Consider the following 15,216-nt stretch of genomic DNA (forward strand, 5'->3'; position numbering starts at 1 on the left):
TTAAGAGCACTTGTAACACTTCAATGCCAGTTGAAGTTTGAGAGTAATAGCAGTATGCGTCTCAAATGACAGCATTTTGTTCTTTGAATATTTCTCAAAAATCCCCCCATAGAAGCTTCCTAAATGTAATTTTTTATTCCCTAGATGGCAAGATATTTGCTACAGATACTAGCTTTGAAGCATTCCTAGTGTTAGGCTAAATTAAGATTTGTATATGTTTTTAATCCTGGCTCTGCTACTTACTCACTATTTGACTTTGGAGTAGTCAAATCCTCATTTTTCTCATTTGTAAGATGGAAATAATATTGATAATACTTACTTCAAAGCATAGTTGTGAGGATTTGAAGAGATCAACTTCATAATGCCTAGCACAGGGCATGGCCCATTGAAAGCACCAATATGTGGCAGTTGCGGTGGTGGAGGTGGAGAGGGCAGCTGTGGTGGCCATTAATTGCCTGCACAATAAAACACAGAAAGTGTTTCCTGGGCTTGATTGTGGTAGTAGAGTTTAAGGAGTGGTGTGCTACCCTGGCTAGTTCTGGCTTCGAGGGCTAATTATTAACTGTTAATTAATTTTTCAAGTGTGGCATTGGTGGAAACATTTACACTGCAGAAATCAGCAAATGCTACAAATCAGGGTTTCCTCCCACCCTAACTACTGCCCGAGCAAGTTACCAACACACTGCCGGCTTTAAGCCTTGTTCTGTGGAGTTTATTTTTTAAAGAAACTTGTCTAACTTCCAATTCTTCTGGCTACGGACTTCAATAAATCCAATATTGGATATGATTTAAGCTTAATTTATACATTGTCTCATTTAAAACCTAAAAATAAAACGCTGCTATTCGGTATTCTGCTCTGCTTCTTCAAACTAATAATAAGCTGTATTTCATTTCTCAAATTCTTTACTCATTATTCTATTGTTTTCTATACCAGAAATCTAAAGATACTCACTTAGCAAGTGTACTAGTCTGTTCTCACTTTGCCATAAAGAAAGTGAGACTGGGTAATTTATGACTAAAAGAGGTTTAATTTACTCACAGTTGTGCAGGCTGTACAGGACGCATGGTTGGGGAGGCCTCAGGAAACTCACAATTATGGAAGAAGGGTGAAGCAAAAGCAAGCACCTTCCTCACAGGCAGAACAGGAGGAAGAGTGGGAAGGGGAAAGGCCACACACTTTCAAACAACCAGATCCCTTGAGAACTCACTCACTATGACAAGAACAGCAAGAGGGAAATCCGTCCCCATGATCCAGTCACCTCCCACCAGGCCTCTCCTCCAACACTGGGAATTACAATTCGATATGAGATTTGGGTGGAGACACAGAGCCGAACCATATCAATGAGGCAATAGGAAAGAGTAAAAATTAAATAAGTAAATAATCTGCAATTATTTTTAAAGCCTGTATCTCTTTATCTCTGTATATTGCTGTGTATCTATGTATCTATCTCTATCTATCTATATACTATGGCAAGAACAATATTTTGTATGCATCAAATTATTTGCATTTTCCTTCTGGACACACAGGTAGGCTCATGTGACTAGCTCTGGACTAAGGAATGTAAGTAAAAACAAAGTAGAAAGACGTATATCACTTCTAAATCTAATCGTACAAAAAGTTCTCACACAATCTCTCATTCTCTCTCTCTCTCTGTTTCAGTCTCTCCCTCTCCCATCTCTGTCTCTGTCAACCTGTCTTTCAAATCTGTCTGTCAATCTCTCTTCCTCTTCTTTCTCTGTCACTGTCTCTTTTCTCTTTTCACTGTCTATGGTGCCGGACATAAGAACTCCAAGATGGCAGAACCACACTGAGGAAATAGCTCAGATGCCTAAAGCACCACTGAGAAGAGAGTTGACCAGAAAAGCTTCCTGACCTGCTGTAAACTGTGACATGAGCGGAAAAAAAAGCCTAGATTGCACTTAGCCACTGAGAGTCCAACGATGTCTTGTTACAACAAATAGAAACTACAAATATTATCACTCTTCCCTGTTTCTACACCAAGTCTTCAAGAAAAAAAGAGAGGGCAAGATGCCTAGATTTCGGGAGGCCTAGATTCATGATAGCTCCGTTCTCCATAGTTGCATTTTTTTAAAGATTGTTCAGTGGAATGGGTTTAATGCATAGTTTACTATAGAAAATCTGGGAAATGACGCTTTGCAGATGCTGCCGCCGCCACCAGGAGCCCTATACTATCAACCATGGTCAACCCCCACCATGTTCTTCCACATCGCTGTGGACAGTGAGGCCTTGGGCCACGTCTGCTTCCAGCTGTTTGCAGACAAGGTTCTGAAGACAAAAGAAAACTTTCGTCCTCAGAGCACTGGAGAGAAAGGATTTGGTTATAAGGGTCCCTGCTTTCCCAGAATTATTCCAGGGTTTATGTGTCAGGGTGGTGATGTCACACGCCATAATGGCACTGGTAGCAAGTCCGTTGACAGAGGGAAAGTTGATGACAAGAACTTCATCCTAAAGTATATAGGTCCTGGCATCTTGTCCATGGCAAATGCTATACCCAACACAAACGGTTCCCAGTTCTTCATCTGCACTGCCAAGAGTGGTTGGATGGCAAGCATGTGGTCTTTAGCAAGGTGAAAGATGGCATGAATATTATAGAGGCCATGGAGCGCTTTGGGTCCAGGCCTAGGCTAATATGTGTGTTTTTGTCTTCATTTTTAACAAAAAAGTTTAGAAAGTAAAAATTTAAAACTGTTAATAGAAAAAAATGGAATAAGAATATAAAGAAAAAATATTTGCACAGCTGTACAATTTGTGTTTTAAGCTAAGGGTTATTACAAAAGAGACCATAAATTTAAAAAAATTTAAAAGCATATAAAGTTAAAAAACATTACAGTAAGCGAAGGTTAATTCATTCTGAAGAAAGAAAAATATGTTTTATACATCAAGTGTAGCCAAAGCGTACAGTGTTTATAAAGTCCTCGGGCCTCACATTCATTCACCACTGTCTGTCTCACTCAGAACAATTCCCAGTCCTACAAGCTCCATTCATAGTGAATGCCCTATACAGGTGTACCATTTTTAACTTTTATACCATATTTTTACTGTACCTTTTTTATGTTTACTTACACAATGGTTGTAATTGCCTAAAGCATTCAATACAGTAATATGCTTTACAGGTATGTAGCCAAAGAGCAATAGACTATACCATATAGCCTAGGTATGTCATAGGCTATATATACCATCTAGGTTTGTGTACATACACTCCATGATGTTCATGCAATGATAAATTCACTTAGAGCATTTCTCAGAATGCATTCCCATTGTTAAGCAATACACAACTGTATTAAACTAAAATAACATTTAGATAAGAAAAATACAACTTAAGTGTCTTAGTCCATTCATACTGCTATAAAAAATACCATCAACTGGATGGCTCATAAACAACAGAAGTTTATTTCTCATAGTACTGGAGGCTGGGAAGTCCAAGATCATGGTTACAGCATGGCTGGGTTCTGGTAAATGCCCTCTTCCAGTTTCTCACTGTGTTATATGGTGGAGGAGGCAAGGCAGGTTTCTGGGGTCTCTTTTACAAGGGCACTCATCCAATCACCTCTAAAAAGCTTCACCTCCTAATACCAGCACTTTGGTAATTACGTTTCAACATAGAATTCTGAGGAGACACATTCAGAGACCATAGGAATAGGTTCATAGGAATATTTTATGAGCTATATTTACACTCGAAGAAAATTGTCATAGACCCTGGTATAATGAATAGGTAAAGTACCTTTAAACTCATATTGTGAATTTTATTAAAAAGATACAACAAAGTCCCGAAGAAGGTATTTAACTGAGATTAGAAAACTTGGGTCTTAATCACTGTTCTGCCACTAATCTGCTGTACAACCTTGGGCAGTCATTTAACCTCTTTGTCATCTCATAAACTGAGGAAGTTTGGAAAAGGTGATTCTGTGTGATTCTGCCCACTTTCAAAATACTATATAATCAACACTATACTCACAGTCTGAGAAAATGACTATTGAGAGTTATTGAATTTAAAGACTTGCCTTTTTTTTTTTTTTTTTTTTTTTTTTGAGACGGAGTTTCGCTCTTGTCACCCAGACTGGATGGGCGTGATCACGCAATGGTGTGATCTCTGCTCACTGCAACTTCTGCCTCTCAGGTTCAAGTGATTCTCTTGCCTCAGCCTCCTGAGTAGCTGGGATTACAGGTGCACGCCACCATGCCCAGCTAATTTGTGTATTTTTAGTAGAGACAGGGTTTTGCTATGCTGGCCAGGTTGGTCTCGAACTCCTGACCTCAGGTGATCGGCCCCCCTCGGCCTCCCAAAGTGCTGTGATTACAGGCATGAGCCACCATGCCCGGCCAAGTCTTGCTTTTTAAAACATGTTGTTGGTAATATTATGCCAAAATTGATGATCAGGCACATATCAAGCCCCTGAGAGTTTTATCATTCCAATACAAAAAACATAAGCTACTTTATAACAATCTATTTTATAATATGGTTTCCAGACCTGTGCTGTGTTGAAAATCAATCTTTATACTCACCCCACATTATCAAAAAATAATGTAAAAAATATTTTTCTTTTTTTTTGTATGTTTTTATTTTTGTTTCGAGACAGGGTCTCACTCTGTCACCTAGGAAAAGGCACGATCACGGCTCACTGCAACCTCTGCCTCCCACGCTGAAGAGATTCTCCCACCTCAATCTCCCGAATAACTGGGACTGCAGATGTTGCAGGCGTGCACCACAATGCCAGGCTAATTTTTTTTTTTTTTTTTTTTTTTTTGAGACAGGGTTTCACTGTGTTGCCCAGGCCAGCCTGAACAAATATTTGTCGATCACTCACTGTGAGTCAAACTTTGTTTTAGACATTGTATGAAAAAATAAAACTACACTCTCAAAAAAACAAGACAAAACTTGGATTCAGATACCCTTCTGTCCTCAAGAACAGAATTCAGGAAAAATATAAAATAGCTTGAATATAAGGTAGGTCTTAATATAAGACCTCGTAAAGGCATAAGCCGAATGCATAATTCAGGGGGGAAAGGGATGTGACATCCAAATGAGAACAGGGAGGGCTTAACCAAGAACTTGGCATCTAGATGCATCTTGAAGATGGTTTGAATTTTTACAGATGAAAATGAAAAAAAAGTATTACTGGTGAGTAGAACAGCAAGAGAATATGTGAAAAGTTGAGAAAATGTAGCACATTTTCAAGAAAAAAAAAAAGCAAATTGATGAGTTTGACTTGAGGGTAGAGAATAAAACAACTCATGAGAGGTTATACAGAGATAGCCAATTATAGAGGGTCCTAAATACCAGGCTGAAGGATACATACTCAGTTTGAAACATGCAAGTGGGTCTCTGAAGATTTTGGTCAGGGGATTACAAGATACAATATTTTGAGGGAAAAAAGGAGAAAGCTATGAAACCGTGTGTAGCAAGGCCTCTTGCCAGTGAAGTCAGGCAGGCAGGCTGAGGGTGAGGCAGGTTCCAGATAATGTCGATAGCTTAAGGGGAAGACAGAATACTGGAGCAGTCAAATGTCAGTGGAAGCAATTGGACATGCACTGTAGAATTACGAGGAGTGTGGTGACATGAAAGTTTCTTTCACTTTTTCAGGGTCCCAGAGACACTCAGGATTCTGTGAGAGAAACTCCCCTGTAAGTGGATGCTGTTACCCTTAATTCCTCACTTTCTCTGGTAGTTATCAGAACTAGGAGGTGCTCAGCATATTAGCAAGATTAAACGGGAAAAAATGGTTCTAGACATGCCCCATTTCCAAAGTAAATATAGTCCCCCCAAAATGTGGGTAAATAAAATTTTTAAAGATCAAACTATGTGCTATATACCCAGGAATCTTGCAGTTCAAGATTTCCTTTTGCAAAACAGAGGATCATTTTGTGCCAAAAGTAACTGCCCAATAATTTGTCTTTCAACCTTCTTTTAAACCTATAGCCCCTTTCTAATAAATCTAAAAATCTCAGGCCCTTTTAAATGTTAGTCAAAATTTCAATGTAAAATGATAATCAAGAACACATTAAAGCAATTATACAATGAAATGTGCTTCTTTTTACCATTATTACACCCTAAGTTCTAGGGTACATGTGCACAACGTGCAGGTTACACATGCACCCATTAACTCATCATTTACACAACTATGTCTCCTAATGCTATCCCTCCTCCCACCCTCACCCCATGACAGGCCCCGGTGTGTGATGTTCCCCATCCTGTGTCCAACTGTTCTCATTGTTGAAAGCTGAAACGTGCTTCTTAAAACAATATATGCTCCTGATTCTAATGTCACCACCAGCTAACTCCCAGAATACACCCCTATCCCACACCAAAACACCTCTGCAATATTTGAACAAAAGCACGGACTCTTGAAACAGAGTCATTGCTTGCAAAAAAAAAAAAAAAAGATACACCATTTGTACTTTGCTGCCTCAGAGCTGGTTGCACAATTATACTTTGCTGCATCAGAGCTAATTGCACAATCAAAAGAGAGCAAGTTTATTAGTGAAACTTCCTAATTATCTTTACACTAAAGAAGGTAACTACAAACAGAAAAAAAAGAATACTCCAAAAGTCATATTGTGTCCAGAACTGGTGGGTTCTTGGTCTCACTGACTTCAAGAAAGAAGCCGCGGACCCTCGTGGTGAGCGTTAACAGTTCTTAAAGATGGTGTGTCCTGAGTTTACGCCTTCAGACTTTCACATGTGTTTGGAGCTTCTTCCTTCCGGTGAGTTCCTGGTCTGTCAGAAGTGAAGCTGTAGACCTTGGTGGTGAGCATTACAGCTCAATACGGCACCAGGTCTGCAGTTGGTCTTCCCCATGGGTTCGTGGTCTCACTGGCTTCAGAAGCAAAGCTGCAAACCTTCACCGTGTTACACCTCATAGCAGTGTAGACCCAAAAAGTTAGCAGCAGCAAGATTTATTGCAAAAAGCGAAAGAACAAAGCTTCCACACTTGGAAAGAAGACCCAAGCAGGTTGCCACTGGCAAGCTGGGGCAGCCTGCTTTTATTTCCTTATCTGGCCCCACCCACATCCTGCTGATTGGTCCATTTTACAGAGAGCTGATTGGTCCACTTTACAGAGAGCTGATTGGTCCGTTTTGACAGAGTGCTGATTGGTACGTTTACAATCCTTGCGCTAGATGCAGAGTCAGAGTGCTAGTTAGCTAGATACAGAGCACCAATTGGTGCGTTTACAAACCTTGAACTAGACACAGAGTGCTGATTGGTGAATTTATAATCCTTGAGCTAGACACAGAGTCACAGAGTGCTAGTCCTCCAAGTCTCCACTAGGTTAGCTAGATACAGAGTGCCAATTGGTGTATTCACAAACCCTGAGCTAGACACAGAATGCTGATTGGTGCACATACAATCCTCCCACTAGATATAAAAGTCTCCAAGTCCCCATCCAGTTCGGGAGCCCAGTTGGCTTTACCCAGTGGATCCAGCACCAGGGCTGCAGACAGAGCTGCCTGCCAGTCCCCAGCCGCGCCTGCAGTCTTCAACCCTTGGGCTGTCAATGGGACCCGGTGGCACGGGGCACGGGGCAGCACCCGTCGGGGAAGCTCAGGCGCGCCAGAGCCCACCGTAGGGGGAGGAGCTCAGACACGAGGGCTGCAGGTCCCAAGCCCTGCCCCGCTGGGAGGCAGCCAAAGCCCGTGAGAATTTGAGTGCAGCGCTCCCAGCAGGACAGCACTGCTGGGGGACCCAGCACAGCCGCCGCAGCGCTGGCCCGGGTGCTAAGCCCCACACTGCCCTGGGCCGGCGGTGCCGGCCGGCCGCTCCATGTGCTGGCCCGCCGAGCCCGAGCCCGCGCCCGCGCCCGCCAGAACTCACACCGGCCTGTCAGCACAGCGTGCAGCCCAGGTTCCTGCCCGCGCCTCTCCCTCCACACCTCCTGGCAAGCAGAGGAGGGGGCTCCGGCCTCAGCCAGCCCAGAGAGGGGCTCCCACGGTGCTGTGGCAGGCTGAGCAGCCCTTCAAGTGCTGCCAGAATGGACGCTGAGGCCAAGGAGACACTGCAAGTGAGGGCTGCTAGCACTTTGTCACCTATCAATATATTTTTTGGAATGCTAACAGATTTGCTTTTCTAATTATGTTTAATATAATTTATTATTGCATTTCCTAATCCCACATGACATAACATAGGAGACAGATCACAAACAGTGCAGATTAGAAGAAGCCAGTGAAAGTTTTAAAATGCGTTGGAAAAACCCATAAAACAGAAAACTCACACAGGAATTTGAGAACCAAGATACTGTAAGGGTAGTGACTTAAAAGACATGCAAATAGTCCTTTACAACTATTTTTGTCATCTTTTTAGGTTGGTAGTGGTACATTACAATTGAAAAACTCATTCCTATAGTTCTATAGTTTTTTTAAATTTCATGTCGTTTTTTCCTTGCTTTTTTCTTTCTTGCTCCTCATGTGGTTCCCCACCTTCTGCAGTATCTAGACACGATCCATCAGCTAGACTCATTTCTCAGGAAACTACTGACGCAAAAAGGGAGGAAAGTCATCAAATGAGTCGTCGTTTTCATTTTTACAGATTAAAACACTGAGCTGATAAAATACCAAAGTCAAAATTTAAACTCCAAAATGACAGCTTCTTACATTTATACAGCACTTATACTTTTTAAAGGATTTCACACACCTAGTTTAAATTTACTTAACTTTTTTTTTTTTTTTTTGACAGTCTCACTCTGTCACCCAGGCTAGAGTGCAGTGGTGTGATCTTGACTCACTGCTACCTCTGCCTCCTGGGTTCAAGCGAGTCTCCTGCCTCAGCCTCCCAAGTTGCTGGGATTACAGGTGCACGCCACCACACCCGGCTAATTTTTGTATTTTTAGTAGAGACGGGGTTTCACCATGTTGATCAGCCTGGTCTCAAACTCCTGACCTCGTGATCCTCCCGCCTCAGCCTCCCAAAGTGCTGGGATTACAGGCATCAGCCACTGCACAGGGCCAAAATTTACTTAACTTTTATTAGATTATTGTATCTAAAAATGGGTTCCTGAAGGCAGGGGAGAAACATGCTAAGATTCATATTTGTGATACTTGCATTTTTTAAAATTCCACATATAAATATAAAAATTAGGGGTAAAAATGTTAAGAAAACACTTGCTTTTTTAAGTTTTTGTTAAGCCATGTGGTATTACAAAATTATCTATAAAATTGTTCAGATTATTTTACATATTTTGTTCTAAACTTAAGCCAATAAATACTTAGTCAGATGTCCAGTCTAAAATAAACCTATCAGCAGGGCACAGTGGCTCCTGTAGTCCCAGCACCTTGAGAGGTCGAGGCAGGCAGATTCCTTGAGCCTAAGAGTTCAAGACCAGCCTGGGTAACATGACAACACCCTGTTTTTACTAAAAATACAGTTAGGCAGGTGTGGTGGTGCACGCCTGTAGCCCCAGCTACTCAGGAGGTTGAGGTGGAAGGATTGCTTGAGCCCAGGAGGCAGAGATTGCAGCAGGCTGAGATCCTGCCACTGCACTGCAGTTTGGGCGACAGAGTGAGACCCTGTCTCAAAAAAAACAATAATAATAATACATAAAATATAAAATAAACCTATCAAAAAAGAAACTGAGGCTAAAAAAACTGCTTGTTCTTTCTGTCATCTATATAGTTCTTGAGGATTTGGATTTGTTCTTACTCAAATTATTTGAGCATATTTTGTTGTAGCATACACACAGTATTTTGAGAATTACAAACCCAAAACTAATACATAGAGAATGTGCCCAATAACATAATTGAATGCATAAATAAGTTAAATTGAACAGAGAGCAAAAGGATAGGTAAGTGTAATAAGAAAACTTGAGAATGGAAATAGAAACAGGATAATTTCAGTGATATGATAAAATGACAATTGGAAATGATTGATTTAACTCATTGATGCTTCTACATAATTTATTTGCATGTTTAAATTCCAGGTGTGTTTAAAATAAAAGTAAGTCTAAAATTATATCAATCTTTTTTTCTGTGCTAGAAGTGCTAAAAACTTGATATTTTGTATTATTTTTTGACTTATTTTAAGAGAAATTAAGTCACATTAAAGATTATTTAAAGATTTGTTTCCAATATGAAGAATTAGATATTCTTGTGCCCTGTGACCTACTTATCCACTTTTTGGTTTCTGTTGTTTCAGCATTCAATAATATGCTGAGATATTTTAGAAAATGAAAATTTTCATATTTAATTTCTCAAGCATATTAACACATTGCATCACATATGAGCAACTGCATATGAAGTGGACCAATGTCTTTGAACAAAGCAGTGAATGCCCTCTAGTGTTTCTTGCTAGAATATCTGTTTTAATAACAGAAAGATAAATTATATATTTAAATGATATTTTATAACTATTTAAAAAGTAAATTATAAACAACAGAATCTGAATATGTAAAATATTTCAAATGTAATAAAAAATAGAGTAGCAACATATATTGTCCAATCTAAATAATAGATATTATTGTAATGTATACATAATGGTGATAGAAATCAGAGATGTTCTGAGAGTTTTTCAGATGTGAAACATGTATCATGCTCATTTCTAGTACTGCTTTTCTAGCTAACTCTAAAGTAGTTATAGAAGTCTTTTTTTTTTTTTTCTTTTTTTGAGACAGGATCTCGCTCTGTCATCCAGGCTAGAGTGCAGCAGTGCGATAATAGCTCACTGCAGCCTTGAACTCCTGGGTTCAAAGGATCTTCCCATCTCAGCTTCCCAAATAGCTGGAATTACAGGTGCACACCACCATGTCCAGCTCATTTTTTATTTTTTGTGAAGACAGAGTCTTGCTATGTTTCCCAGGCCGGGTCAAACTCCTGGATCAAGCAATCCTCCCAAATTGGACTCCCAATGAAGAAATCATTCTCAAAGCAGCAAATACACATATTTTGGCCCAAAAGCCATACCTGCACCCTGTCCATAAGCATGCATACACAGAGCTTCTATCTCTAGAAGATAAAACACTATTTCCATGGGCATCTGCTGCCTCTGCTCAAGTCATCCTGTTAACAATGTCCATAGGGAAGCAGTAAAGAAAACCATTTACCTGGACACTCGCCAAGCTTGCAATTTTCCTGTGTGCCTTGCCTTAACTTTATCATTTCAAGAATATACAATCCCAAGAACAAAAAAATACCAATACATCAGTGATAAGCACCAGTGCCTGATCTATCTAGTGCAACATTTGCTTAGAGAGAAGAAACAGGAACATCAAAAAGCATGTTGAATATCTGAGCTTGTCATGACTTAACAGATAGTGCATGTCATCTTAGAAACTAAGGAAAGTGATTATAACTGTCACAAATGAAAAAGTCATTGGAAAATATTTGAGTTGAATACATCAAGTAGTGAGTATCTGTTATTTTTCTTGCCCAGCATCCCTTCACTTTCTTTTGGGGACGACCTCTCTTGCCTTTCACAAAACTGGCTTTGCATGGAAGGTATTTTATTTTCTTCAGGACCAACGAATGGGTTCAGAGTGCAACCTTACCCAGACTTTAACTTAAGGAGTATCTTAGGCAGAGCAAAGAGGGGATGAAAAGTTTCTCCCCAGACCTCAGAGCCTCCTGTTAACTTTTCCTCGGAATCTGTGTGAAATATCGGTAGCTCATTTTTTCCTCTTTTTGCTTAAGTTAACCAGAATCAGGATGCCTAATTAAACTACTTCATAATATCGGTGTTATACTTATCACAGTTAAATGGTTGTATAAAGCATGAAGAACAAAATTAAGTGGAATAATTATTTTGTATTTTAACTACACATGAATAATTTATGGACAATATTTTACCATGTAAGAACATTATCAGCTATAGTTTTAAAACAGAATTTGTGGAGATGTTACATTATTAATTTACTTTCATGAAAACCTACAAAAGAGCACAATAAAAAAATTAAAACAAAAATATTATTCATTGCTCATGTTTACAGATAAACAAGGATGTCTTCTTTCATTCTGTGCTTCAATTGTCAGGTGCTATAAAAATGTGTTTCCTCCACCACTGCCTCAAAAATTGAAGGGAGAGAATTAACCTCTCTATCTCTCCAGATCTTTCATGCAATTCAAATTTACACTTACTTTTGTTTCCATTTTTAACCTACCAAAAAGTAGCTCAGTTATAATCTTTGTCTTTATTAGTAAATAATCCATGTATTTTACATGAAAGAAGCAAAGCAAAATAAGGTCTATTTTAAAACATATTTGTTTATTTAAATAGTTGTTTCAGAAAATTTTTACTTAAATATCTTTACATGTACTATAAATTTCAAAATTCCTATAAAAGATCAGAATACCTACTTACATTTTTGGCAGATAATTTTATTAGAAGTACAATTAAAGTATGATTATATAACCTTAAAAATGCAATGTGCTTTAGTTTACCGAGTGTTCTCAAGTGGGTTATTTCATTTAAGCCTTATGACCATGTGAATGGGAGTCAGAGAATTATAGACGCATCTTACAGATAAGGAAAGGGAAGCTCAAAGAAGGTAAGTGGCTTACCCAAGGTAAGTAAAGCCAAGATTCAAATGCAGATATTCTACCTCCCGGGGTATGGTTTCTTTCCACTCTGTTATACTACAAAGTAATCTGAAGTTTTATTTTCCTAGAGTTGCATTAACCTCGTAGTGTAAATATCAGTGAGATAGAAGCAAACCAAGCACATGGAATGACACAAGATCCCTGGGCAGTTTCCAGAAATTGCAAGTTACTGGTGCTTATTGTTGCCTTTCTATCAGGAACTGAAGTGTCTTTCACTTCACATAGTTGATTATTCTCTAGGATACTCCACTAATGTATATCCTGTTTCAGTGAGAGCCAACAAATCTGAATATGTATTTCCATCATGACCAGCACTTAATAATGAAAAATAACACTAAATATGATTTGTTGTGTCAGTAAAAAGTGACATTAAAGTCCTACCCTTCACCAGTTAAAAAAAAAAAAAAATTTTTTTTTTTGAGATGCAGTTTTGCTCTTGTTGCCCAGGCTGGAGTGCAATGGCATAATCTCAGCTCACCGCAACCTCCGCCTCCCAGGTTCAAGCGATTCTTCTGCCTCAGTCTCCCAAGTATCTGGGATTACAGGCATGCACCACCACACCCGGCTAATTTGTATTTTTAGTAGAGACGAGGTTTCTCCATGTTGGTCAGGCTAGTCTCGAACTCCCAACCTCAGGTGATCCACCCACCTCAGCCTTCCAAAGTGCTGGGATTACAGGCATGAGAAGGCATTTTTCTAGAAGCGATGTTGGATTTGCATTGATTTATCATCACTCTTGTCCAAAAGCCCTTGTGACTGGCGCAAACAATACCATGCTGGCTAAATTAAGTGATTATATTATTTTAACATACTTTTGTCAACTCTATCAGTTAAAAATTGGGGGCTTTTGACCCTATCGTTAATATTTTTATTACATAAATTTATTTATATTTATTAATCCTGTCTTTGCATCTGTTTCTCTGAGATCCTGGAGAATTAAAGGATCACAGAGAGCCCTTATACCTTATATGGTATATAGTTATATCATGTAAATAGTATAATTATTTTGAATTTTAACTATAACATCCTTTGATATCTTGTAGTTAAAATACAAAATAATTTTACCATTTTATTTCATTCTTCATGCTTTGATGCTATGAAGCATCAAAATATCAAGTGGTTCCATAGGACACATGAACTTTTCCACACCATGCACTAATTAGCAAAGCTCAAAGAGACCTGGACCTGAGTTTAAGATTTCAAAATCTAATTTAATGCATAAGAACCAAATAGTAGATCACCCAGATATTAGAAAATAAGACCATGTCTCCACTTGCTCCTTTTTCATAAAACTTCCAGAAGGGAAATTGTGTTAGCCCAGAACCTCAGAGAAACAGATACAAAGACAGGGTTAAATATGTCAGGATTTTAACAGTGGGAAATGCCTGTGTAAAAAGAAATAAAGAAGGAACTAGGAAAGTCTGGGAGAGCTGTCGGACTGCATCCAAGTCTGACCCCAGGATGATGGAGAGAAGGTTGAATGGAAGAATCCTACGCTGCTCTGCAGTCTGAGAATTGTTTGTCAAAGCCATGGGGAAGTACTCCAGCCTAAGCGGTGGACAAAGGAGCCCCACCTGTCTTTCAGGACCAAGACGGCCTCAGTATCGCCACAGCACTCAGTCCATTGGTAAGAGCAATGAATGGGAGGTATGGCTGACTTCAAAGCACAGCAGCTGGGTGCTCTGTCTGTGAGGGGCATTTTCATGCCTGCCAAAGGTAGGATGAAGGGAAGGTGCATGAGAGAAGTTTCTCTAAAATCTTTAATGTTAAAGGAAACATTTTCTATCAGACATACATTAATTACTTCATAAAAGAACTAAGTCCATGTAATTTTGAAATAATATCAATAGCATTACTATAAATAGAAAACTGAGAAAAGCATTTTGAATTACAATTTTCAGAAAATGTAAAATCATCAAATCATCTTTAAAAATCTATAGTTTCATTCAACACCAGGTGGAGCCCTTTTGCTTTTCAAAACTGAAAGAGGAAATTTTTCTTAATTTAATACAGGTTTACGTTGATTATTTCATAACTCTTAAGTCATCATTTTAAATCATTTTAAGACTTTCTCATTATATTTATCACCATTGTAAACCTGGTTTCTTTCCAAATACCATGGACTAGCTAAAACTGCAAGGTTAATATAAAGCCACCAATTCTAAAAGGTATTGTTAAATATCTAAAATAAAGTTTTTAATAATACTGTTTTAAAGATCTGTATACTTTTAAAGGAGAGACTTAAAACGTGATTTAAATTTCATATTCAATCTTAAACAAATCAAACTATTTAAAGTACTCTCCCAAATCTCCAACTTGCTACATCATCATTCTTTTTATCCAAAATACCTTCTCTATAGAAAATTTATTCCTTTAAAACAGATTTCAGTTAGCAAGCAATGAGTTTCTGAAAATATATATATTTAAAAAGCAAAAAAAATTATTAAGTTTTAAAAAACAGATTTCAGGTTATAAAGTATAATATTTTTAATATCTGCCCTGTGCCAATCAGAAAGTATAGGATAAAAATAACAATGTTTATAAAGTAGACATGCTTTTTCCAAGTAAATTGTAATAGCAAGGAGGCATTATTTATTCTGTGTCTATGCCTCAGAATTCTGTCATTCTCATTGCAGGGAAATAGAAACAGATAAATATAAATACATTTTCCTAA

General features: G+C 38.6%; 1 long non-coding RNA gene across 1 annotated transcript in view; it reads right to left on the reverse strand.

Annotated features, from left to right (window-relative positions):
* Positions 1–315: 315 nt before the first annotated feature.
* Positions 316–15,216, reverse strand: part of LOC135970998 (uncharacterized) — a 30,659-nt gene continuing 15,758 nt past the window's right edge. The window contains exon 3 of the long non-coding RNA XR_010586990.2: positions 316–455. This is a non-coding gene — a long non-coding RNA (uncharacterized lncRNA). The remainder of the gene's footprint in view (positions 456–15,216) is intronic.

Source organism: Macaca fascicularis, chromosome 5 (assembly GCF_037993035.2).
Source record: "Macaca fascicularis isolate 582-1 chromosome 5, T2T-MFA8v1.1".
NCBI lineage: Eukaryota > Metazoa > Chordata > Mammalia > Primates > Cercopithecidae > Macaca > Macaca fascicularis.